Raw genomic sequence first — 24,829 nt, 5'->3', positions numbered from 1 at the left:
GGGAGCAGGGCATAAGGGATTTGTGGAAAAACACACAAAACACAAATGCACACATACCTTTTGGTTTTCCAAGAGCTCGAATACTCGTGACAGGTCTAATTTCTGGACCGAGGGAATTACTAATTAACTTAAGCTTTTGGCTCTCTATTTAATTAGAGAGGTCTCCAAATGAACTTTAGACCAAAGCCATTTGCTTTTTAAACAAACCCCCTTTTTCTGACAGCTGTTGTGAGTTTGCCCTCTTCTCACAAAAACCACAAGGAAAGCACAGTTGTTATTTATGCCATCATAGACTCTTTTTCTGGTTACCGTGGGAGGGAAAAAGGAGAATGGGGGGAGGAGAGGGAGAAAAAAAATGAGCAATGGAGTTGAAAAGTGTACATTTTAATTGGATTTCACTACAAACAAACAACTGTCACATGTAATTAGTGTGGTTTTAGATTAGCACTGCAATATTCCTTTATCAAAAAAACAACATGTCACGCAGATCCAGGGCGAGCCCACTGAGAGGGAACCGGGATGAAATGGACCCATTACCTTACTGTTTGCTGTAGGAAATAACCGCTATTAGATATAAATGACACAATAACATATTGAAATCTAAAACTGTTCAGTGTTCTTACTGTTCAATTATCAACATGAAAGTAAGGCTTCTTAAGGCTATGTATGTGTGTATGTGTGTTACACTGCTCTTAATGTGACAGGGGACCTTAGGGGTCAAAGACGAGGCAACAGATGAGCAATGTCCCTCTTTTCTTTCGCTCTCTCTCAAACAAACACATGCACACATGGTCCTTATATTTAAAATTACATGCAATATGTATCGTGAAAAGGATAAGCAAACATTCTATGCGCTATTCTTAAAATAAAAAAAAATCTTTGCCTTTACTTTTACAATATTACAAAACGGTATAAGGTTGAGTGTGTGCAACAAGCCAAAGAGGCCAGCAAATCATCCATCACCATATCATGACACTTGTTTAGGGATTGTGTTAAGGAAGAGGTCTATTCTTCAGCCATACTTTGCTTTTTTAACAATTCCTCCAAAGCCCTCCTATATCTGCTCATCTCAGCTGGGATGAAACAACGCAAAACTCCCTTCTTTATTTAGTCTAGCGGCAGAGAGCTGATACATCAGCGAAACCACTGACAAAACCAGCCCTGTTAATACCTACAATTTCATATACAAGAACATTCCTGTGCCTGCTCTGCTCTTCTTCTTTACTGTCACAAAAAAAGGAGTCTTATTTTTTTTTTTCTTTTAAAAGCAAATAATTAAAGATTATTCCATGGCTGGTGCCAGGCCAGAAAAAAGAAGCAGGGTTTCAGAGGGATAGTGTTGGCTGGAGTCTCCTCAAGGGAGTTGAGGAGACATATACTTGCTTGCCTATATTAGATCAGACTGAGACCTACATTGGAAAAGGAAAAATTTTGTTTTTTAATGCTGTACAAATATCCCTGTAGTTACAAAATAGTACAAAGAAATATTCATATTTAGGCTGACTGCATGGGTGACCGGTCCAGCACCTGCAGATCATATGTAACATCTGTCTTCTACTGGAGGCGTACGGGACTCATGTTGTTCATCAACTCAAAGGAATTTCAGTTGTAATAATAATAACAATAATAATAATAATAATAATAATAATAATAATAATAGTAATAATAGAATCATTGAAAAGGTCTCCATGCAACTCGAGTCAAATTTCTTTGGTAAATGCGTCTCATCTCTTATTACACTGTTTGTTTAAGCCCACAAGTCATGCATAATTAATTAGCCATTTATTCCCCGAGGAGCCCTGCCAATGGCCTTGATATCCACAAGCTATTGCCTTCAGGAATACCACGTGCCAATCACATCGCATACATGCAATATACATGCATACAGAGGTACGAGCAGATGTTGACACGTACAAATAATACACATGAGCCGAGGAGAAAGTAAAGGTGATTTGATGCAGATGTTCTGGTGGAAAAAAAATTGTGTAATTGTTCTCTAATCTGCTACGGAACATTTTATTAAATTATTTCTACAGATATACAGAATCACTCACTTCTCCATTTTTCATTAAGGTCTATTAATGTGCATGTGTCATGTGACTGGGCTCTCTGCTTTTTCAATCCCTGCCTTTGTCTTTGGCCAGCACAGAGGAGAATGTATCATTTGTCATGAGACGTCTTGTGCTATTGTGGTGTATCTTTTCTCAAACCTGGAAAAACTTAGTTGGTCATTAACTTTTTTTTCCTCTTAACTCAGAGCTTGTCTTTTTAACTTCTGTTTGGATGAGGTAGTTGTGCATATTTTTTGCTGGTTTTGTTTTTAACCTTGCCAGCTTTTATAGCTATGAAAATACTTCTAAGAGCAATCGATAAAATGTGGCATATAACCTTCTGTACTGTGCATTATTTTGTTGGTAAGTACAAGAGGGACAAACCTTTCTAAAGGCTGCTGAATGCTTTGTTGAATATGTAGGATGAGGACTTGGAGGCACTCACATGGACCTGAAGGGCTGAGAAAGTGTCCTTCACAGTGACTGCATCAAGGAGTGTAGAGGACAAACAAATGTCACAGTCTAAATGGTCACTGCAGCATCCAGTCAGCACCGATTTACAGAAATGAAATGAACATCAACAGAAATGTACAGCACTAAAGCAAAAGTGTAGAGATAGGGAGTACATAGGGAGGGAGAGAAGGGAGTTTCTCTTTGCATTCAAATTGCCCAATGACTGTTTGCTATTAACTCCCCTCCCTACCTGACTGCCATGCCTGTCAAAAGACAAAAACAATCTACAGACGCAAATGAAAGACGAGACAGACAGCAACGGAGAACATGAGATAGAGACACCAGCAGAGATACACAGAGAAAGCAAATCTGTGAGACAATACGCAAGAAAGAGAGGGGCCTCATTTTTTCACCGGCCCATTTTATTTGACCTAAACCTGAGAATCTCAGCCACCCCCAGGGCCCACAGGACCTCAGATCAAACAGAGAGAGTCCTCTAACACACGGCCCCGATTGTTCTTTCCCCACCCTGCGGAATCCCCCCACTTCCACTTTGAAATAAAAAGAATAAACATATTATTCTAAATGAAATACCCAGACCCATGTTTTTCTGTGGCTAATATCCTGTACGAGATGGCTGATGCAAAATAGGCAGGAGAGCCTGAGAACGGGACAGAGCACAGAGGGAAGAGAAAAATCCCCCTCTTTCTATTTTCCCTTAAGAGACTGATGAAGGTCTGGCAAGATGAGAGAGTGAGAGAGACAGACATAGAGACATGAGAGAGAGAGAGTGAGAGAGGGTAACGCAATCCTAACTGGCGCTGGACCAACAGCAACAAAAACATTTAGATAACCGCGCTCAATAATGAACGATTTCAATGAGGACAAAAATTACATTTCCTACAGATAACATGCCCCCTTCCCATAAGAGAGCCAAAAGAGCCTCGAAACCACGTCATGCTCTACAGTGGTGCACTGGAGCATTATGTTAGGGGAGAGTTGTAGTAACTATATTAGTATCCTTTTACCTCACCAGAGACAGTACTTTACTGGTTGTAAGAAGATAGAGTTGGCAGAGCCGAGAGACGGGGAAAAATATAGACCCTGTATGACAACTCGACTAGCTTCACTGGAAAAGCAACAAATCACTCCTCTACCGACTCAGCCTGAGCTATAACGGTATCGGCGGCACGGCTCAAACAATTACCGATCTGCAATACCCACTACAAGGGCCACTCAAAATAACAGTCCACATACACATAACCAAGGATCGCTGCAGCGCACTTGATCCTCACAGGTGGTGTGGGTCACAGCAACAACGCCATCCCCACCTTTCCTATCCACTAAGCACTCACTTCCTTTCATGCCAAAGTCTGTCAAGTTGCTTGAGAGGGGAAGAGGCAAGAAAAGAGAAGATATAGCGTGGAAAGGAGGCAGAGAAAGAGAGAGGAGTCTTTGTCCTCCTCCACTCAGCTCCAGCACGTTTCCTCCTCGGGTCTGGCCACCATTAGCATATGAAAGGCAAGGGAAGGCGTGCAAAAGGTCAAAGAAAGAGGATCCTGTCCAATGAGAGACAACAAAAACAGGCCACACCAGCTTTTGTGGCGTTCATGTTCTCCACCACCCAATCTCACGCCCCTCCCTCAACTCTGGATCATTTCCATACACCAGATGCAATAGCAATAATGACGGTTGATCATAAATTACTCACAAAGTCGAGTTGGGTCATATGGAAGTCACCGTGGCAATTTTAAGCTGCGTCATCACCCTTGTGCCCCCTCCTACTACTACCAGCAGAGCTCACACAACACACAGGCATTCACATAAAACACACCTGCCTCGCAGTTCCACAGCTCACTCTACCTAGACGATATCCGTCCAAATCCTTAGTAAACATCTCAATAAAGGAAAATGTAAGAACAGTGTAGTTTGATTTGATCCATGAAAGCCGCTCCCTTCCTTCCATGTAAATGCTACCTGAGCCACATCCATCCACTACATAATTGCACACTCCAGTGCTTTAGGGATGTAGTTTAGTATATACATGGAGGCTTAGTGAGCCTGGAGTTTACCAGTCTCCACAGTTACTCTATTATCATACATATTGCTTCACATGACAGCTTCCATCTGCTGGCATCCGAACAAACAGCCAGAAACGCTGGCCTGGTGTTTCCGGGGTCCTCTCCAGCAAACACAGTCCTCTACCAGCAACAGCGGCCAGAGACAGACGGACTGGAGGGGAGAGATGGCAGAGAGGGAGGGAGAGAAAGAAGAGGGGTAGAGCATTTCATCTCTCTTTCATCTCTGTCACCCAGTCAAGCGTTCAATGCCCCATTCAGTGCCTGCCCAGCATTATGCAAAATAATGCTAATCCCCTTTCCCGTGCTTTCACACTTGTATAAACCGCCGTTCCTGCCTCTGAAAAGCAATTATATCAGTTTACGTTCCTGTCAAAAAACAGGATTAGCATGCAAGTACTAGTAGCACCAACTAGGTCCAATCTCTATCCACCTTTGGCTAGCGGGAAGCACAGAACATTAAATGTTTGTCCACCCCCCCACCACTAAAAAATAATGTCCTACAGCTCGGTTGGGGGTAGCTATAAAGATGTGTTGAAATTAGATATTTGGATGGAATGAAAAGAAGGGCTGAAGGTAGAACTCTTTGTCCCTGTTCTTTAGGCCCAAGCTTTTCTTTGCCAGAATCCCAGTCTTGTACAATAATCAAAAACAAATTCAGCTATGTCGCTACACTGGGCCGTATTGGCCTCACAGTCTAAGTCTCGCTTCACTGACAGCAGCGTGTTATACATGTGACACACACAGACTGACACACACAACACAAAACTGAACTGTTGTCCTCCCCACCAACACATTGCCAACACATGCTCACAGCCCTGCCAGTGCAGGTGTGCACATGCAAACACACACACTGAGCAGACCCGGAAAGATGGCAGAGTATTTTTGAATATGCAAATACTTGTACAAGCGGAACGTGTGCAAATAGGAGTCATTGTGAGCTGGTTTACTCTGGCCAGTCGGGCCTCTCTCTCTCTCTCTCTCTGCCCCTCTCATGTTTTGGGGGCACAAGGACGCACACCCATCTCGAGTGACGACAGATCAGGGGAGATTAGTCAGCACAATTAGCCAAGTCGTCATGGCGACTAATGAAATTTGGCAAAGCGGCCAGCCAGAGACTTAAATGAGCTAGCTGGTTATGTGCTACCATGGGGGGCTGACTGGCTGGCTGCTGGCTGGTTGCCTTACACACACCCATTATTCTCTTTTCTGCCGTGGCGGTACAATAGAGTCACTTGTATCTCAGCCGATACCCACCGGCGGTACAAGCTCTCCGCCTGACAATTTGCATATGTTAATATAATTAAGTGCTAATTACACTAAAACTCGCATATTCACAAGCTCTCTCCCCGGGAGCTACGGAGGGGCTTGATCTCGGTCCAAGTCTTTAACCCTCCTCTGCCTCTCACTCAGTGTGTGTGATAGAGAGAAAGTGTGTGTTAGCCGTGGTGCCCCAGGGCTGACACAGGAAGCCCCCCCTCTTTGAGACATAATGCTGAGCTGCTGTGGACTTCTTAGCTTCTCCTCCTACAGGCCTCCCTGAGCCAGGAGACCCTGACACTACTACTGCAGACCGTCACCCCTTCCTCACCTCTGTCCCTCTCACACATACACACACTGCATAACCAGGAGAATATGGAACCTTGATCTCGAGAATAGAAAATTCAGCTGTTAGAAAAATCTTTGAATCAAAAACGACATACTTCAAACAGTTGCATAATACACGTTGTGTAAAACACCATCTATGAAAAACCTAAAGGATAAGCGTGAAGGAGAGGCTCTGAAAAAGACAACTTTGTCCGTCAGAGTCAAATACTGTTGGTGCAACACTGATTGAGTTTATATGTCTTTGGCTGGAATCATGGCTACACTGCCACAGCTTGGAAACCTTAAATTGAAGAATTCACTTTTACTTTGTTAATTCAACCACCAATCATCTGTGTAAGGAGAATGCTGGATTGGTTTAATATTGAATCTCCTGAAAGCTGGTCACCAAAATGACAACAGTTATTTGAGCCATAGATAAGAAAAAAAATATCTACATGATTCCCCCTCTGTGAGTATGCGTGTATGGATGTGAGAGTGTGTGTTGGCCTGCCGTTTTAATAATGGAGGACAGGCGGTTGTGCTTTTCACATCGTAATGGCCGTGAATCAGGGAGGAAGCCAAGCGGTCGTGCTACAATTAGGGATCTTTTGTGCCTCTTCCTCTGTCTCTTTCTCCCTCTCTTTTCTTGTTTTCACTCGCTGACACTCTCCCTATCAAGACTATGTTAAAACAGTCTACTCTGTTTTGCTGCTAAGGCTGAAGGGGGGGGGGGGGGGGGGGGGGGTTGGGACTGAGTGTGTGTGAGTGCACGTGCGCACTTGTGTGTGTGTGCATGCATGTGTGTGTGCGTGTGTGTGTGTGTTAGGGGGTTAAACACTGTGCTGCTGCTGGACACGCATATACACACGCACACACACACACCAACTGGTGCGGGAAGGAGGATTAAATAAACACACATGCACAGACACACACCTATTGACAGACAGACGCCTGTGTGTGCACTGTCCCTTAATGAATGTCTATGGGGAGTCAAAGGGTCCAAGCTCATTTAGTTGACTTTCAATGAGATGCAGCATTATGACTATGGTAATACGCTCCTCCCTTCTCCAATAATCATACATGGGTCATTGTGTCAGAGTGATTCATTTCTATCACACACATACGCCAGATGTTATTACACAGGAGAGTAAATCTCTCCAACGCATGTCAGTGGGCTTCTATGCAAAAAAGGCGAAAAGTGGAGGAGAAAAAGAAGAAGAAAAATATATATTGTTATAGCAGTCCAGAGTGTAGTAAGCTATACTGTTCGCTGAAGCATGACGGCTGGTAATGCAGGTTTGGATGTAGCTCTGTGTGTGTGTGTGTGTGTGTGTGTGTGTGTCTTTGAGGGGGGAGCTCCTGCTCGCTAATACCTGCTACTCGGATTACCACAGCGTCTTAAGTATTCAACCGGACTCATATTTTCCCTTTCTGCCTTTTTAGCCAAATTGGCTGTCTTTACACTGTAAAGCAGCGATATAGCCCTCCTTACTAAGGGCCTATGGGGGATCCACGAAGAAGAACATTAAAATGCAGCGATAGTCTTGTTGCAAAGCTCCTCTCTATTTCTTTCTCTCTCCCTCTCTCTTTCTGCAGCAAAGGCTTCTAAATCATCCAGCCTCCTCTATTAGACGGGAGACTTATTGAGGTAGAAACCATAAAAAATGAAGAAGGGAAATTTAATCCTTGAAATATTGATTTGCACATTAATATCAGATAGGCAGAGGGCAATCTAGCCGGGTGGAAATGACACATTGTCGACCCCTAGGAGAGGCCCGAGCCAATCTTCTAGCTGCATGTGTCTTGGGCCCAGGAGTTATAGGACAGACTCAGCCCCTGTCTCCCTCTCTCTCTCCCTCTCCCATCCTCTCCTCCTCCCAGTACCCTCTCATCCCTCTTGCCCCCCCACCCCCTCCATCCGCACCCTTAATGAAGGCTGCAATGCTGAAAATGCATTAGCTTTTAATAATCAAGAAGCATTTTCAAGCCAACAGCTATTGTCCTCCCAGGGCTATCTGCCCATCTCTCACACTATATGTTTTTTTTATTCCTCCCCTCCACCGCTAGATAAAATGAATCTTACAAGCTGCTTAACTAACATGCAGAGATATACACACCCAGCCTTTGATAGTGCTAAGACACAATGAAGAGAAAAACAAAAACAAGGGGCCTGTGTTTCTGCAAACATAAAGCTCAAAAATTCTCTCATTTGCAAGACAAGAAAAATAACATGGAGATTCTGTTATTATAGAGTGAGACAATACCATCGTTAACTGATGAAATACACTGCAATTAGACACAATCATCTCCTCTCATAAATTCACTTTTTGGATTTTTTCAAATTATTATTACTATTAGGCCTAAGCTGTATTTTTGTAATGAAATGTAGGATTTTATGCAGATGCAATTAAATTGTCTGACTAGAAAGAAGATCCATCCAGTCAAAAAAACACCAGTGTTCAGTGTTTATCAATCTATTAAACTGATCTGATTTAAGGTAACATTTAATTTGAAGAAAAATAGTAATGTCTTTATTAAATGTTGATTTTTAAATTTTAATATCAGTCTACGTGTACACATAATAACAACAACAATAATAATAATAATAATAATAATAATGATAATAATAATAATAATAATAATTGGTTAATTCTGATTATTAAAGCAGTAATAACGTTCCTTATTGGCTCTATGAGATTCTACAGAAAATCCCGTATTTTTTTTATAAAAAATGAGTTAACATTCTGTATATAAAACCCTGTAAGCATTTACTAATTCAAACAAATTTATAAGTATGACACTTTTGGAAAAACTGCTTAAAAAGCCTCCTCTTCGCTCTGTTATCCATATAAAAAGCCAGGAAAGCCGTGTAGAAATAGAGACAGCCCTATAAAAAGGTCGTCTATCCTATATTGGCGCACCGTTCATTTGGATCCTATACAGTTTCTCTAGGTACACACACTCACACACTCACTACACCGTTAGCCTACATACCCGGGTTGGAGACAGACTGGCCCCTTGGCCCTGATGTTTTTTTTTTTTTTTCCTCCCGTGCGATCGATGTCCCCCCTGTCACTGTCGCGTCCCAATCCAAGCCAAGTCTATCTACCTCGAAAAAACAGCCAACAGGGCGTAAAAATACTTGTGAACATCTACCTCTGCACTCTGTCCTCTCTAAATGAATACAAAACAACACTAATCGACAACTTAAAGAAGATGTTGCGACCAGCATCTCCGGGATTTGAGAAAAGGACAGTTTATAGAAGGAAATTAGAGCGAAACCTACTGACGCGGATGGGGACCGAGGGTGGAAATGGAACTTATAGACTATGGATGAAAGGGATTTAAAATGTGTTAATATCAATAAACATCATTAGAGTATGAGTTGGATACAGTCTGATCTTTCAAATGCCGGTGCTAAAGAAAAACCATCTCCCCAGCAGTTGGCTGGCTCTAAAGGGACTCGCCATGCTATCAGTAGCCCAACGATCGGTCTCCCTTCCGGACACCGCAGCCACCCACGCCTCGGTAAAGTGAGACTACTTTTAAAGCGCAGCAGGTAAAGATGAAAGATGTGATTGGCAAATGCACGTTTCTTTTGCGAAGATTCTTTAATAAAGGTGTCAATGCGACTAATTTGAAGATATGCACTTATTCAGACGAAAGGGGATCGTGTCGGGAGACTGATCGTGTCACTTTGGTCGTGAATGCCTGGAAGGTGCATGAAACCCGATGTGTTAAAAAATGGCTTTGAGCGCTGCGGTAGAGCCATATGATCTCTTCAAACCAAATATTTGGTGGTTGGGGGCTGAAATAAGGAGTCGAGAAGTCAGGGAAAACATCAAGCCGGACCCCTCGCCTGGAAACAAGCTCAAAGCGGACATGTCCGAGGGACCGGGCTCCTGGAAAGGCAACACCATACCCGCACCGCAAAGCCACTAACGGGGAGAAACGCTCGTCTCGTCTCGTTATATCTAACGTAGAGTAGTCGGTCTACCTGTCCACCACACAATCTCAATAACAATCGTATAAACTTTGCAGAAGGCAGGTCTGGACATGATATCCCACTGTTAACACCACGGACACATGCGTAAGAACGCCTCCGATCTTGTCAGTCGCTTGTTTTATTGTAGCCGAAGCGCCGGAGTTGCACTAACATCACGATATCCGCCTTTATTCTGGACTAAAAACACCCAGCACCTGTTATCCAAAGAGCCCCGATGTCAAAGATCCGCCAGCGAGATAGATAATCGATACCCGACCCCTAAATTTAACACACACACCCCAAACTACTCAATAAAAGTTAAAGGAAAGGAAAAAAACTTACTTTCTTCCCCCTCCAAAGCCGTCACCTCCGCTTCTGTCTTTGCTCTTGGGTTTACAAAACAGTCACATCCAGTGGCTTGCGTAATAGGACAATCAAAACGTGGAAAACAGGTAAAATTACAATAATCCTCCAACTTTATATTGGGAAGAAGGGGTAAAATCACAAATGTCAAGCGTTTTGAGAGCTATCCCTTATTTTGGTTCCGGTGGCGGTGAAACGACGTGTCGACGGGCTGCCTCGCAGTTTCTCTTGTGGACGGGGGTCGGGAAACGGAGGAAAGGAAATGAAAATCCGATATGTCTTTATTCTGCTAATTATTATCGTTTTAGCCCTGTTTAAAAAAATGGCTGATTAAGTTGAGTGCGCATGTCTTTGTGTGTCTATTTCCCGATATGCACTCTGGGAATGGGTAGAGAGACAGAGAGAGAGAGGGCGAATGAGAGAGAGAGAGAGAGAGGGAGGGAGGGAGCAAAAGAGAGACGGAGAGGGAGGGAGAGAGAGGAGAGAAGTGTAATTAGTGAGTTGATCAACAGTCTCCACATTGCAAATGACGCGCACACGGAGGCCTGGCGGCCGCATAGGTCTGTGCGCGCAGAAAAATCCTTTTGTACGGTCTCTCTCTGAGGGCCAAATCACATGTAGAACAATGGACAACCGCTTCCTGCACACCAAACAGGCAGGACGTAGAATTACTTACAAGTGCTTAGAAGTCATCTTTTCTATAAAAACAAGTTTTTCAGATGAATATTTCTGAACTGTAGCGCTGAATGCTCCAATGCAGTTTTCTTTTAATTCGGATTTAACAAATATAAAATTACCAGGCTATTTTATTCTACCCATGCAGCTTATTCTTGTTTTACATCTGCTTGATTTCACTGGTTATGACACTACAGGTGAATTACTGTGTCTTGGTGCGCAGAATTTTCGAGAAATGTTACAATATAAAAATATGTGTGTGACTTTCTATGAGCTTTAACAATTTATCAAAATGAATGAAAGGGGTGGACTTTAAATATCACTTTTTTAAATGAATAATGTGCATAGAAACAGAAAGAAAAAATACATGAGGGGGTGAATCAAAATCACAAAAACGTCTGTGCCGTATAAAACGGGCTTGCACATAGTGTGGAAAATATTTTATAGAAAACATCATTTATGTTCAAAAGCACAAAATACAATCACACACGTGAGTAATTTGCGTTACACACGTTTTGCTGCTTTTATATTGCATTCTCTAATAATATACTCGATTTTATGCAGGTGAGGAGATGTGTTGCATATCTGCTACACGTAAACATCCAAGCTTCAAAATGACAGCCACAAAACATCAGAGTAATCCACCACATGTTGGAAAGTCATCACTGCCCTTTCGGGACCGCTGAGGCCCCGTGTGGGTTCAATAGAGCCAAACTGCAAAATCCAATACAAGGTCACATAAAAATCCCCCTCTCTATTCAAAGCTCCATTCACTGGCGTTTACATTTAGTGTCCTTACAAAGTGCATCGGTCTGTTGGCCCTATAGCCTTTCAATGCAAACCGTTTACTGTGTGTTTCCCCCCGGTTTTTTAATGGTGGCTTTTGGACGAGAGGAAGACTTTACACAGTCTCAGTCGGGGAGAAAATCAAGAGATCTTGTTCGCCTTCATGGAAAAAATCGAAGCTGGGGGTGAATTGAACTGCATGAGCCGGGGCTTGGGATGTGATTATAAGGCTGCTGCTGGCAAGTGAACTACTAGGTCTACTTTGCAGCCACATTGACTGGACTGCACCCATACCAACTGGATCCTTAAGAAGCCAAGAGATCCGAGCCCGACCCGACCCGAGGCTGTTTATTCTGGGTTTAGAGAGGTCTCTGACAAAGGGGGTGGGTGGGTCGAGGTGAGGAACAGAGGCGTCACTTTTCACCCGGATCCAAGGCTCCTGCTGCTGCCGCTACTGCTGCAGCTGCCTCCCTGTCCTCCAGGGGGGTTTTCTAGCCTGTCAGCCTTGGGAGGCGTCCCTCACAGACGGCTTGGAGAGTTTATTCTACCCGCTGCAGCAGCGGACGCGCGAAAAGTCCACCGGGGCGTGCGTTGATCTTCCCTAAACTGCATGGAGTGGACTTATGTCTCGTTTTTGACTTTAAACATCCAACCGGAGGACTTTTGTAGACACAAACCACCGTGACATTTCCTTTTTCTTATACGCGCATCTCCATTTCTCTGAAAGGATGTACTAATTTTCCACTTTCTACTGATTAAATGTGAGCGCGCTGGTGACATTTTCAGTCAAGTTTCGTCTTTTATTTTATTTGTTTTCAATGAAAAACGATAAAGTACACAGCGGATTTAGAGAAGTGATATAAGGCTACCTCTTATCTTAACCTCCTGCGTTTTGTAAATCCCCCCGCTCTGCACCCTCCCTCTCTCCCTGCAGACGATGCTCTTTCTCCGGAGAACCGCTTGACAATAGTCCGTGTTAACTAATATTTCGTCCCATTTCCATATCAGCTGCATCGCCAATTAATTATAGATTTTTATCTGTAAACTCTGCTCTGGTGTCTGTGTACGTGTGTACGTGCTTGTGTGTGTGTGTGTGTGTGTGTTTGTGTGTGTGTGTGTGTGTGTGTGTATGTGTGTGTGTGTGTGTGTGTGTGTGTGTGTGTGCGTGCTTGTGTGTGCGCGCGAGTGTGCGAGTTTTTGTGTGTTCTACAGAAAATAGGAAATATCTTAGTTGCATCACCAGGAACGCAGACCAGGATGAGTGAAATCAAACTCTTTTAAGTAGAGAGTAATTATCAGATATTAAATGTATTGTGATTGTTTTATTTATTTTCTAATTAATCTACTGACATATGAAAGGTAGCACTGGACACTCATAGTGATCGTATGCCACTTCAGTAGATCAATAACTTTCAATCGTCCGGAGATATTACCATATAGGCTTGACACACCAGGAGATGCATGGGAAGGCACCATTGTTGGTCCATCAGTATATTTGATGAAGTCGAACTGAAACCTAAATTGATGATCTGTTTGATTTTTGTCTTATATTTTTTTTAATTTAGCCTTATAATTTTGTCAGCTCTCTAGCCCGTCCTGGTGTTCACCACAAACAGTCACCTGGTCAGTGTTTTCTGGATGTGCATACAGACTTCCACCTTGTTTGTCCTATGCGTCGGCGCCCTCATGGGGTTGCATGGCTGACCCCTCTGCCTCATCAGGACACACACAAAAACACGCAAAAGCCCAGAGCTCTGACCCGCAACCTGCCACAGTGACCCACTGGCCAACTCTCCTCCAGCAAACATATCCACAAACAAGCTCTATAAAGGCCCATAAAACAGACAATAACAAGTTCAGTGTAACTCTCTCAACGCATCTTACCAATAAAAGATTTTCACACTCTTTGCAGAATAATTAAGACCAATTAAAATGCACTTTATAATCTTGCTTCCCAAATATGTCCAATAATTAAAACTGTATTCTGATCACAATAAAAGAAAAATTCTGAAACAGAAACCCTCTAAATATAAGTCACGTGCAAGTTGTCACCTCTGTTAAATTAAAGGTGCGGAATAAAAAAATCTATCAAATATATTTAAAACAGAAAGACAGAATTATTTGTGTGATTTCAGCGAAATTAATGTCCAAAAATTGTTCCTTCAATTTATAAAAGCTGCTGACAAAACGCTCCACAGAGAAGTGGGCAAAAACAATTTACCCTAAAACAATAACAGAGGAAAAATGAGGGAAAAAGCAGGGGAACAAATTGAAGTTTTTGCATATGGATGCTCAACATAAACTCTCTCGACGTTCTCACACTTAGTCCTAAAGCAAATCCAGCAACGGTCCATAAATATGCAATCGTTATAAAAACTTCAAATATACCCCATCTTACCTCTTTTAAATCCCCACAAAAAGCATAAAGTATAATAAGCCAGTGAAAGAAGAGATAAATAAAAACGTAGACTCGGTACCTTTGGTATAAAGCATTCCGTTTTCTTCTTTTCTGTCTTTCTCTTGCTCAGTAGCGATCCGATAATAGCATATGGAAAGTGTTTTCAAAATGCCCAGATTTGGCACATTGTCATTGAAAAGAGAGGAGCGCAGTGATGCGGTGCTACAACAGGGGAAATGAGTTGCGGATTGGACGCAGCCCGCCTCGGTGCGGACTTATCCCACTTTAATTTAATATTCCGCAATCACACACACTAGTGATGGCATATAATTCAAGGAGAAATTCAGAGGGAAGGAAATGTTTTGTGTGTGTGTGTTTTTTACACCACTTTATTTGATTAAGGAGAGAGGCAGCACAATATTGTGTCTTTTTCACCCTCTTTCCCTTCTTCTTTGCCTTCCCCCCTCCCAAGTCAGTTTTTATATTTCTTTTATACATGAAACAATAGATATTTATTTGTTTGTGTTTAGATCATTTATTTAAAAATCAACAACTCTGACTTCTTTGCGCATCGATGTCACACTGGAATCATCCCTAACATAAAATCGAGACCCATAAACGCTTGTCTGTAAAACACTGAACCCAAAATCAATGTATTGGGACATTTCAATCGATTATATAAACGAAAATCCATAAGCAACATGAGACCGGTATCAGCCCACTCTTCCGCTCCCTTTTAAAGAGAGAGAGAGAGAGCGAGAGAGAGAGAGAGAGAGAGAGAGAGAGAAAGAGAGAGAGAGGCAGAGAAGAGAAAAAAAGGGAGTGCTTGTAGTGCCTCGGCTAAAAACAAAGACTGTCAATGCAGCCCTTTGCCTCAGTCACTTAGATCAGGGCTTCTCCAGCATTTTCATATCAAGGAGCCCCAAACGGACACACCTTATGCCCAGGGTCCCCATTTTATTGGATTTTGTCCCTGGGACTCCATAATTATGTTTTTTTTTTTTGTTGTTGTTGTTAATGATTTATAATCGCACTGTTAACCTGCTGTGAGCGTGGCGCTAAAGGTGAGCCAGGTGAAACCTTTGATGAGACATATATTCTCTAATTGGAATAATTTCAGGTTAAGGAAATCACAGTGAAATTAAACAATTCTTCGTTTTGCCGGGGGACCCCCTGCATGGCCTTCGCGGACCTTTGAGGTCTCTTGAACCCCACTTTTGTGAACCACTGACTTAGATGTCAAAGTGCTTCCAGATGCACAGTGATAGTGCAACTCCTGATGACAACAATTAGACAGAAAAATGCCCTAATCAAACGGGGCCACACGGAATTACGTTGCTTTTCAAGGGTCAAGGGGAACCGTTACAGCCCCCCCCCCACACACACACACACACACACACACAGCCCCCCCCTCACTCTCCGCCTGCACACCAAATATCACATTTCAGCATCACATAACCTTCCCCAGCAACAATCAAGCACTTCAGGCACTATAATCAGGTATGCAAATTCCCAGGGAAAAGCATGGACATGATAGCCAGTGCGCACCGTCAGATGAGCAACTGCATATAAACTCTGCGTTAATATGCAACATGATATTGAGGGGGGTATACAAAACATTGGAATGGGGGGAGACGGAGAGGTAGGGGATAAAATAAGGAGGTGCCAATCATGTAAAATTTACATGGGACCACAGCTGCTAGGGCTCTCGAGCAGGGGAAGAGGTGGGGGGGGGGGGTGGGGGGGGTGGAATTGGGGGGGGGGGGGGTGATTTGAGATTAGGACACAAGGAGGGAGGGAGGGGCGGAGGTGCAGGGTGGTGGGTCCGTGCAGCCGCCGGTGCCACTCTGTTTATTTGATAAGAGCAATCGATGGCCCCTGACTGTAAAGTCTTTACCCAGATGCAGGTGGGGCAAGGACTGCTCCCGAAGAACAAGTGTTGTGGCAAAGCACGGAAAAGTAGAGGAAGAATAGAAACAAGGGAAGGGGATGCAGGAGGGGAAGGTTGATTTAGCTAATGTCGTCGCCTGTATTTCGGGTCGGTCATGAGATTAAATCAACACTATAAGTGCATGCGCATACTAAGACACACACACACACACACACACACACACACACACACACACACACACACACACACCCTCTTCACTCCCTATGTACATCCCTCTCACACAACACACACCGCCCAACACCACTGCTGTTTCCATTCAGTCTCACCTCGCCCTGCTGCCCTCCTCCCATTTGGCCCCGTGGTCCTCCGATCTTTTTCATTGTTGATCCCTTTTTAATAGACACGCGTCCACCGAGTGTCCTCCGCATATGGGCAGGGGAATGAAAAAAGCCCCCCAAAACGACCTCATCCTGATGCCCCAACACACAACTACCCGCCTTCAGCCCCTTTAAACGCCAAATTCTATTGATTACCACTCAGATATACATGCACCTATAGATCTGTAAAGCTGCTGTGAATGGGAACAATTGCACCTGTATGTTCCGTTTCAAAGGAAGTTGATTGACAACAGTCACAATGCTGATCGAGATAAACTGAGTGATTCACACTTAACAATTTGCCTACATTTGCATATTTAAATATTGAGAACTGCTGAAGGAATGAATTAAAAGCAAATGCTACTTTGATAAAATCTTGTATTATAATATTATATATTATTTAAAATGCTAAATTGTATAATGATAAGAATAATAAGAATGTATGATTTCTCAGTGGTATAGACATTATTACAATAAAATGTAAGTTAAATTAAAGCAATAAAAATGTAATTTGAAATCTAACAGAAGGCCTGCTATTTAATGGCCTCATGGAAGTAAGACTGCTATACTGTATGTTGTCACATGGCTTATTTAAGTGCTTTCCTCATGACAAACCAGGAGCTTGAACATGTCAATTTAGTGGTCCGAGAGGTCCTTTTAGATCTCCAGGAGCCCCCACTCTTCCTCTCTCTGGGGGACTGTCATCCCTCCACCTTCCCACCCCATCATCCATCCATCCATACCCCAGCAACCCCCCACCCCCCCACCCCTCCTTTTCCTTTCCTCTGACACTCAGTGGGCCATCCCAACACGGCAAATAACCCGGTCAGTACCGAGAAGTCAGTTCTATGGCAACAGATTGACATCTCGACATCAAGGGGAAAAATGTCAGGAGCGTCTCATAGCCAGTGCTGGGCTTGTAACTCAGAAAGTACCGCTATCCATTAAGTAATGTTACTGTGGTACACTACTCTTTCACAGAAGGCCTATATTTGTGACGCTGCTGCTAAATTATCTTATCGGATAGAAGAGTTTTTTTTTTTTCTTGGCAAAATTAGGACACTTTAATAATTCCCACTTATTTTGATCCATATTAGTGATAAATGTTCTTCTTAAAATTAGGGTATGACATCATTTTGAATAATTTAACTCCATTAGCCTGTTAAAAAATTAATGGCTTATCGTTTTAATAAGTAATTGTCATATTTTGACAAAAACTGATATGGAAATTCTTATCACCAGGCTACATGTTATTTTTGTTGCAACTGTTTACCACCCAACGCTGTTGTCAGCTGTGAGCTTGTACAGTCAGTCAGTCTCCTGCCTGGATGCCATCATCTATCAAGCCAAGCAAGTCAACTGGAGGCGCACTGACCAATGCGCACGGATTAGCCAATGCAGCTCAGACAAATTGGCAACGCTTGGAGCGAAAGAGAGAATAAAGAAAGAGAAAGATAAAGAGGGAGGGAGAGAGGGAAAGGCGTCAGTTTTCGAGGTGTGCAGTGACCCTGAAAGATGCTTGTTGGCTTCATCACTGCATTAGAAGAGTCCTTATGAGGGCTCCTCAACCCCCTTTCCTAGTGACCATCATTACACCGAGTGACCTGAGTTCAAGCAGCTATTTCTGCAAGCATCTACTGTGCCGAAGTGTCATTGAGCAAAATGCTGAATCTCTCACAGCTCCAGACGTACGTTTTGTGGGTGAGTCTGACCTCTGACCTGACTGAGTCGGGGCAAAAGAAAAAATATTTTCTCTTTGGAGATTAACACAGTTTAAGAATATAATTTATTACTGCAGAAAAGAAAGAAATATAATATAAATTATTTAGAAGCTTATGGAAGTTCAGTTGCTGACTAAAATAATTTAATCCTTTCTATTCTTGGACATTACAAATTAACTGAATTCATTTCTAATTTCCATCATTAACCACACATTAGGTTTGGTTAAAAAAAATAATTAATACAATATCAAATGATTAAAAATTAACCAGTACAGTGAATATGTGAAGTGAGAACTTTACTCTTCCTCATAAACATGAAAATTTTATACCTGCAAATTTAGTCCAATCACACATGACAGATATAAAGATTTCAGAGAGCAAGAGGGAAATTACTTTGTATTATAATGCAAAGTCAATATTGTTTTTATGGACTAAACCCCATAACTTGAACTAATTCTCTATCAAAGCAGCAAGCAAACTGTGGATAACAGTGAAATGGTGCAAGCAACCCCTCGACACATACACACAGACACACACAAACACAAACTCTGTTATGTTTTCAATTTGGGTTGAAATGTAGACATTTTCCCTTGGTTGCATAACTGCCATCCGTATCGCCCCTCCCTTCAATTAAATGCTATTTCTCCCAAACAAAATGTCAGAATCATTCCACACTGGGTAGTTCAACAGTGATTTGTTCTGAAAGCTATGTGTCTTTCTCTGAGATGGTGTGTGTATTTGTGTGTGTGTGTATGTCTGTTTGTGTGTCCTGACCTCAATTCTAACTGGGTTCACAAAGGGACGGACAAAAGGTGCCTAAAAATACATTTAATTCACAATCAGCCCAGTTGAGCTGAGAATGACAAATCCTTTTAGAACACCCCACAGTGAGATGTGAGATTATGAAACATAAACACACATAACATACACATGCATAAAGTTGTGCAAATTATACACGTGCATAGACACATAAAATTATGTGCTTTGAAAGAAAATTCATTTCTAAGCCATGACTGGCCTGAAAACTAAAGTTACCAGGCATATTTTCATATCCTTAAAATGAAAAAAACGAAAAATGAAACTATAATATTCTGTCCAATTTGTTCTGATGAGTATGCAATTTTTGTCATCCACCAAATGTATTAACAACTCCTTAATTTTAGTGACTTAAATGAATAATACAGGTACCATTTTAAGCATATATTTTTATCTTGTGTCCTGTGGCAGATCAGTGGAAAAATTTAATTAAATCAAAATCACAGGCTACCTTGTTGATGATGATGAAATAAATATATAGTGTAAAAAAGGAACTATTCACTTGTACATTTTTTAAAGCAATAAAAGTGTTGGGCTGCAGTCGTTCATCTTTTCTGTATATACATCAGCACACTCCACTCAAGTCCACTGGCTCAGAGAGATTCCAAGATGGCCGCGCACCTGTTATGGAGGTGGATTGTCCTGATTATGTATGGAGATCACCTCAAGGCCTCTGTTAGCTATGAGGAGCATACACACCTTGAGTTGCTGGTTCAATGCCGGTCAAAAGCTTGTCGTTTTAAAACCGCTGACTGCCCCTTAGAAAGAATGGATAAACCCTGGCAGTGTCTCCTCTCTCTCTCTCTCACACACGCACACACACACACACACACACACACACACATACACACACACACACACACACACACACACACATGCACACACACACACACACACACACACACACACACACACACACACACACACACACAAACACACACCCTTTCTCTTTCTCTCCATTGCCCTCTCTCTGTCTGTCTCTCTTTCTCTCTCTCTCGCCCCCTCTCTCACATCAGAAGCGCTGAAATGCACCCCAGGGCCAAATCGCACAGAACAACCCCTCTGAGCCAGAGAAAAAAGCTGGAATCCGTTTGCCCTGATATTTCACCAGCACCAGCCAGGAGCGAGGGGAGAGGGAAAGACAGAGGGAGAGAGAAAGGGAGAGAGAGAGGGAGAGAGAGGGGGGAAAGAGACTGGGGCAGAGAAAAAGGGATAGATGGGAAAACGGCAGACCAGGGTTGTATTTATTGGGGGTGTGAGTGCAGCGCTGTAGGCTGTGGGATGGTCGGGAGAGTGCAAGGTGTTGCTGTTAGGTGTGGTTGGGTTTACAGAAAGGGAAGAGCATGCATAGATAGGATGGTGGAGGAAAAAAAAAAGAGGGAGAGATGGAAGGATTGGTCATGCGCAAGGTAAGAGAGAGGCTTTGTTTGATTGTATGTGGGTGAGGGGGGTGAGGTGGGGATGAGGGGATGGGAGGGAGGGGGCTGAAGCTGTCGTCTGTGGGGTTATTATTATTGCAGGCAATCTTTGTGTGTGTGTGTGTATGTGTGTGTGTGTGTGTGTGTGTGTGTGTGTGTGTGTGTGTGTGTAAAAGAGAGAGAAGGAGAGATGAGGAGATATGAGATTCAGCTGCGGGGTCATTATTTTATTCTGACGCATGTCATGAGGCTAACAGAAGGACTGGAGTCACACACTTTCTGACATCAGTGATTACACAGGCTCATTTGCATACTTAACAAGAATTTGTGATGCAGGTACCAGCTGAAGCATTGACTAGTGTGTTATTTCCACCTATTGATCTATTGATTTGAGTGTGATGTCACACAGTATGTGACATCCGGTACGCACACATGGACAAGTCCGCACATGCAAACACAAGCAGGCAGGCCTTGCAGATTAACATCTCTCCCATCTCAATAATAACTGTGAGGCTACCTACCTTCAGAGGAACTGATTAGGAAAAAAAGAGCAGAAAATATAAAAAAAAAAAGATATAGGGTTTAAATGAAAGAAAGATTAGGAGAGAAGAGTGGCAGAGAGGATCATTTTTGCCATTTCACCCAGTTTAATAGGAGGACAGTTAATGGGCCTTTTTTATCAGGCGCAGGCATCAATCAAGAGGTGTCAGGCTGCCGCTGAATCTGGGCTGTGGTCCTCTTCACAGATGACTGATTAGCAAGCCAAAATCACCAAATCCATCTTCCAACGGTCACTTTTATTACAGTCATTTTTAAAGTGACAGCAACCTGCCTTGTCTCACAACACTGGCCACCGCATATATATTCTCATCTTCTACCCCCCCCCCCCGCATCTGTCTTCCTCTCTCATTCTGTCGCTGAGTATTTGGTTAGTCACTCTCCTGTTGTTTCTTCACCCCCCCCCCTCTTTTTTTTAACTACTTTTATCTGACTTTCTCTCTGTGTCTTTCCAATCCCCCACCTCCCCACCCCCTGTTGGCGCTACACTTATTCTCTCACTCTGCTGGGCAGGTTAAGGGGAAGCAGGGTCAGGAAGGTGTAGAGAGAGACAGGGAAAAGAAGAGAAAATAAGACCCCCTCCTCTTTCATTGTCTGAAGGGTGTGTTCTCAATCCCTATATCGTGCGCTCTCCAGAGATGGTGAGAAATTCGTTTTGCACAGCTCCCCCGCTGTCTTACATTGGAGGAGGAATTCTCCATTCCCAAGCACAAGATGAATGTAAATGAGAACAGTTTCGACGTGGAGTGTGTTGGTCACAGCTGCATTTACATGGCTGCACTCTGCAGACGGAATTTCAGAAACAGACAGGGTGACATTAAAGTTGGAGGCCAGGGAGTGTTAAAATGTGTTTTTTGGGGCCAGGATGTAATAATATGCTGCTGGGAAAGGGGTGTCAGGAGACTGTCTTGGGGTAGAATTTTGTTTTGGAGCTTGTCAGTCAGATTTCTCATCCTTTCCTGCCTCAGTTTACTTACAGGCTGGGTTCAAAATAAATCACTGCATCAAATAATCATCGTGCAATCATTCAAAATGGCAGCTGAGCTATGTTTACCCGGTTTGCGTACATGTGTGTGTGTGTGTGTGTGTGTTCGTGTGTGTGTGTGTGTGTGTGTGAGTGAGTGTGTATGAGGCCAGACTCTAAAGAGCACTCCTGTGTCTTGGCAGGAGATATGCTAATCGCAACTGACATCAATCTGAAAAACATCAGCTGAAGTAACATGTGTCTAAGATTACATTTACAACCTTCTGAGCAAAGAGGGACAGAGCATGCACAGACACACACACACACACACACACACACACACACAAACACACATAGTGAAGGAAAAGTGGGTCAGGTAAAACAAGCAAATGCATTTCAGAGACAGCCTGCCATTTGCGATGTCCTCAAAAAACAACTGATTGAACAGCTTGTCGAAACATTAAGGCTCAAATTTGGAATTATTATACTATTAAACAAATGTGTCCTTTGTTTTTCACTGCCTGCTTAAATACTGAATGCTTTTAATATAGAGACACAAAAAAGCAATTTCCTTTGTTCAGACATTTAAGTTAAGGTTATGAGTTCCTTCCTTTGTTTTTTACAAGTGGTGCAGGCAGTGCGTCATTTTTTCAGGCTGTGATATACATTAGAAGACAACATGGGTCACATTTTACTGTGAAGCACCTGAACATCAGAGCAACTCACGCGGGTGTAAAATATGTGTCCTGCTAAAACCCATTTGGACAGGGCCCTTAGATGTGTGTGTGTTGAGGGGGCAGACAGACAGAGAGACATACGCACACAGGAAATCATAGTAATGGTGCTAGCAGCTGTGGCTTGCTAAGTGAACACATACGACTTTAGATGTACTGGATCGGTCTTTCCCTAAGCTTGGGATCAGATCTGTGTGTGTGTGTGTGTGTGTGTGTGCGTGTGTGTGCGTGTGTGTGTTTGTGTGTGTGTGTGTTTCTGTGTGTGTGTGTGTGTGTGTATGGAAAAGAAGCTTCCACGTGCCTGAATCTTTGAATTATAAAGTTCGAATTTGCACTGAAAAACCAAGCTAATTTGTCTCAACTGAAAAGCATCAAAATTGAAGCAACAAACTTTGTCGATTATTAGTATCTTCCTCTCTCACGCACACAACACACTTGTACACACACTTGTACACACACAGTCTATCTGGAGGGCAGCGGGGCACTCAGGGGTCTGACAGTGAATTTGTCCCGAACATCCGCCAATAAAAGATTGCTGCAGTATTTTACGCTAGAAACGTTTGATGACAAGCAGTAACTAGTGTGAAATTCCCCCTAGATTAAATGTCCTAGGAGTTTGTATTCCCATCCGGCGAATACACACATCTGTGAGCATGTAAGACTGCACACACACATGTGCACACACAAGCTGTAAACCTCAGTCAGGGTATACCCCTCAGCAGGGGGAAAGCACAGGAAACAAAAATAAATCCTGAGATGCACACACGCACAAATATGGACATAAAGTACACTGATACACAGACGCAGTCCCATGCACACAAACACACACACACACATACACACACACACACACACTGACATGAGCACACATATATGGTGCATATATACTATATAAATACATGCACACGTCGGCCTAGAGAAACACAGACTTACTCACAGGCGTTTAGACTGGAGACACACCGGGGGGCAAATCACAGCAGGAGACTTGTAGTGTGTTTGGCTGATTACCAGTCGAGCAAATACCAGAGAGAGCATGCTCACACTGGCACTTCCACCCTCCTACACACACACACACACACACACACACACACACACACACACACACCCACACACACACACACACACACACACACACCTGTTTCTTTGTTGGTTTGTCAATGTGCTGATTATTATAATTATACTTTTTTCTTTTCTTCTCATGTTTTTTATTTATTTTTTGATTTTGCTCTATTTTTTGTCTTGGCCGGAGAAGGAATTACAACCGGCCTCACCAGGCACAAGAGATCTGAACTAGATCTCAAGACACAAAATTACTCACTTAGGCAGGTAACACTGAAGTCAAGTGGGGGGAAAATGAAGGGGTGTTTATACAAAATGATTACTGGATGAAAGACACATGAATTTAGATTAAACTGATTATTATATAAAATAAGATTTTTTAGATGTCTTGGATTTCTGAAAAAAAAAAACCATTATAGAACGCGTTGTGTCGCTGAGCTGAACGGATGACAGATGAAGACAGAAGGGCTGAAGGAAAGCGGTGACAGAGTGAGGGATAGCATCTTTTTCAGTCTTGCTGGTACACTGTAGAGCTGATGTGACTGACACAGACAGCCGAAGGTTTAAATAGGCTAGTGTTCATTAACCTTGCTAGCTTGTCTACTTTTTCACCCCTATTTAGTTTTACAAATTGTGATTCAAGCAATGGAAACATTTTCAATGATTAATATCATGAGAGAATCAAACTAAAGACAACGTCTCTCCTGTACATATTATATCCATTATGAATATTCATGCAAACAAAACTTTTAGTTAATCAGCTTTTGAAAACCATACTTAATTATCACTTTAATATAAATTACAGCTCAGTTATCACAGAATGTTCCCACAAATTATTAAATGTGTTGGTCTGTCAGCACAAGACAACTGAGTTCATACTGTCCGTGTGGAGAACTAACAAATGATGAGGAGGTT

General features: G+C 42.7%; 1 protein-coding gene across 3 annotated transcripts in view; it reads right to left on the bottom strand.

Moving 5' to 3' along the window:
- The window catches only part of zfhx4 (zinc finger homeobox 4), a 95,561-nt gene extending 71,707 nt beyond the window's left edge, over positions 1–23,854 (bottom strand). Inside the window, exon 1 of one of the 3 annotated variants that reach the window (XM_056363973.1) lies at positions 23,793–23,854. The gene's annotated coding sequence lies outside the window, so the exon portion shown is untranslated. Of the gene's footprint in view, positions 1–10,496; positions 10,918–14,455; positions 14,581–23,792 lie in introns of those variants that run through there. The other 2 variants (XM_056363974.1, XM_056363972.1) reach the window with 2 other exon arrangements.
- Between the last annotated feature and the right edge of the window lie 975 nt (positions 23,855–24,829).

The sequence above is a fragment of the Seriola aureovittata genome, chromosome 20 (assembly GCF_021018895.1).
Source record: "Seriola aureovittata isolate HTS-2021-v1 ecotype China chromosome 20, ASM2101889v1, whole genome shotgun sequence".
Classification (NCBI taxonomy): Eukaryota; Metazoa; Chordata; class Actinopteri; order Carangiformes; family Carangidae; genus Seriola; species Seriola aureovittata.
The sequence above is the reverse complement of the archived record's forward strand: the minus strand, read 5'-3'. Positions and strand labels throughout refer to the sequence as shown.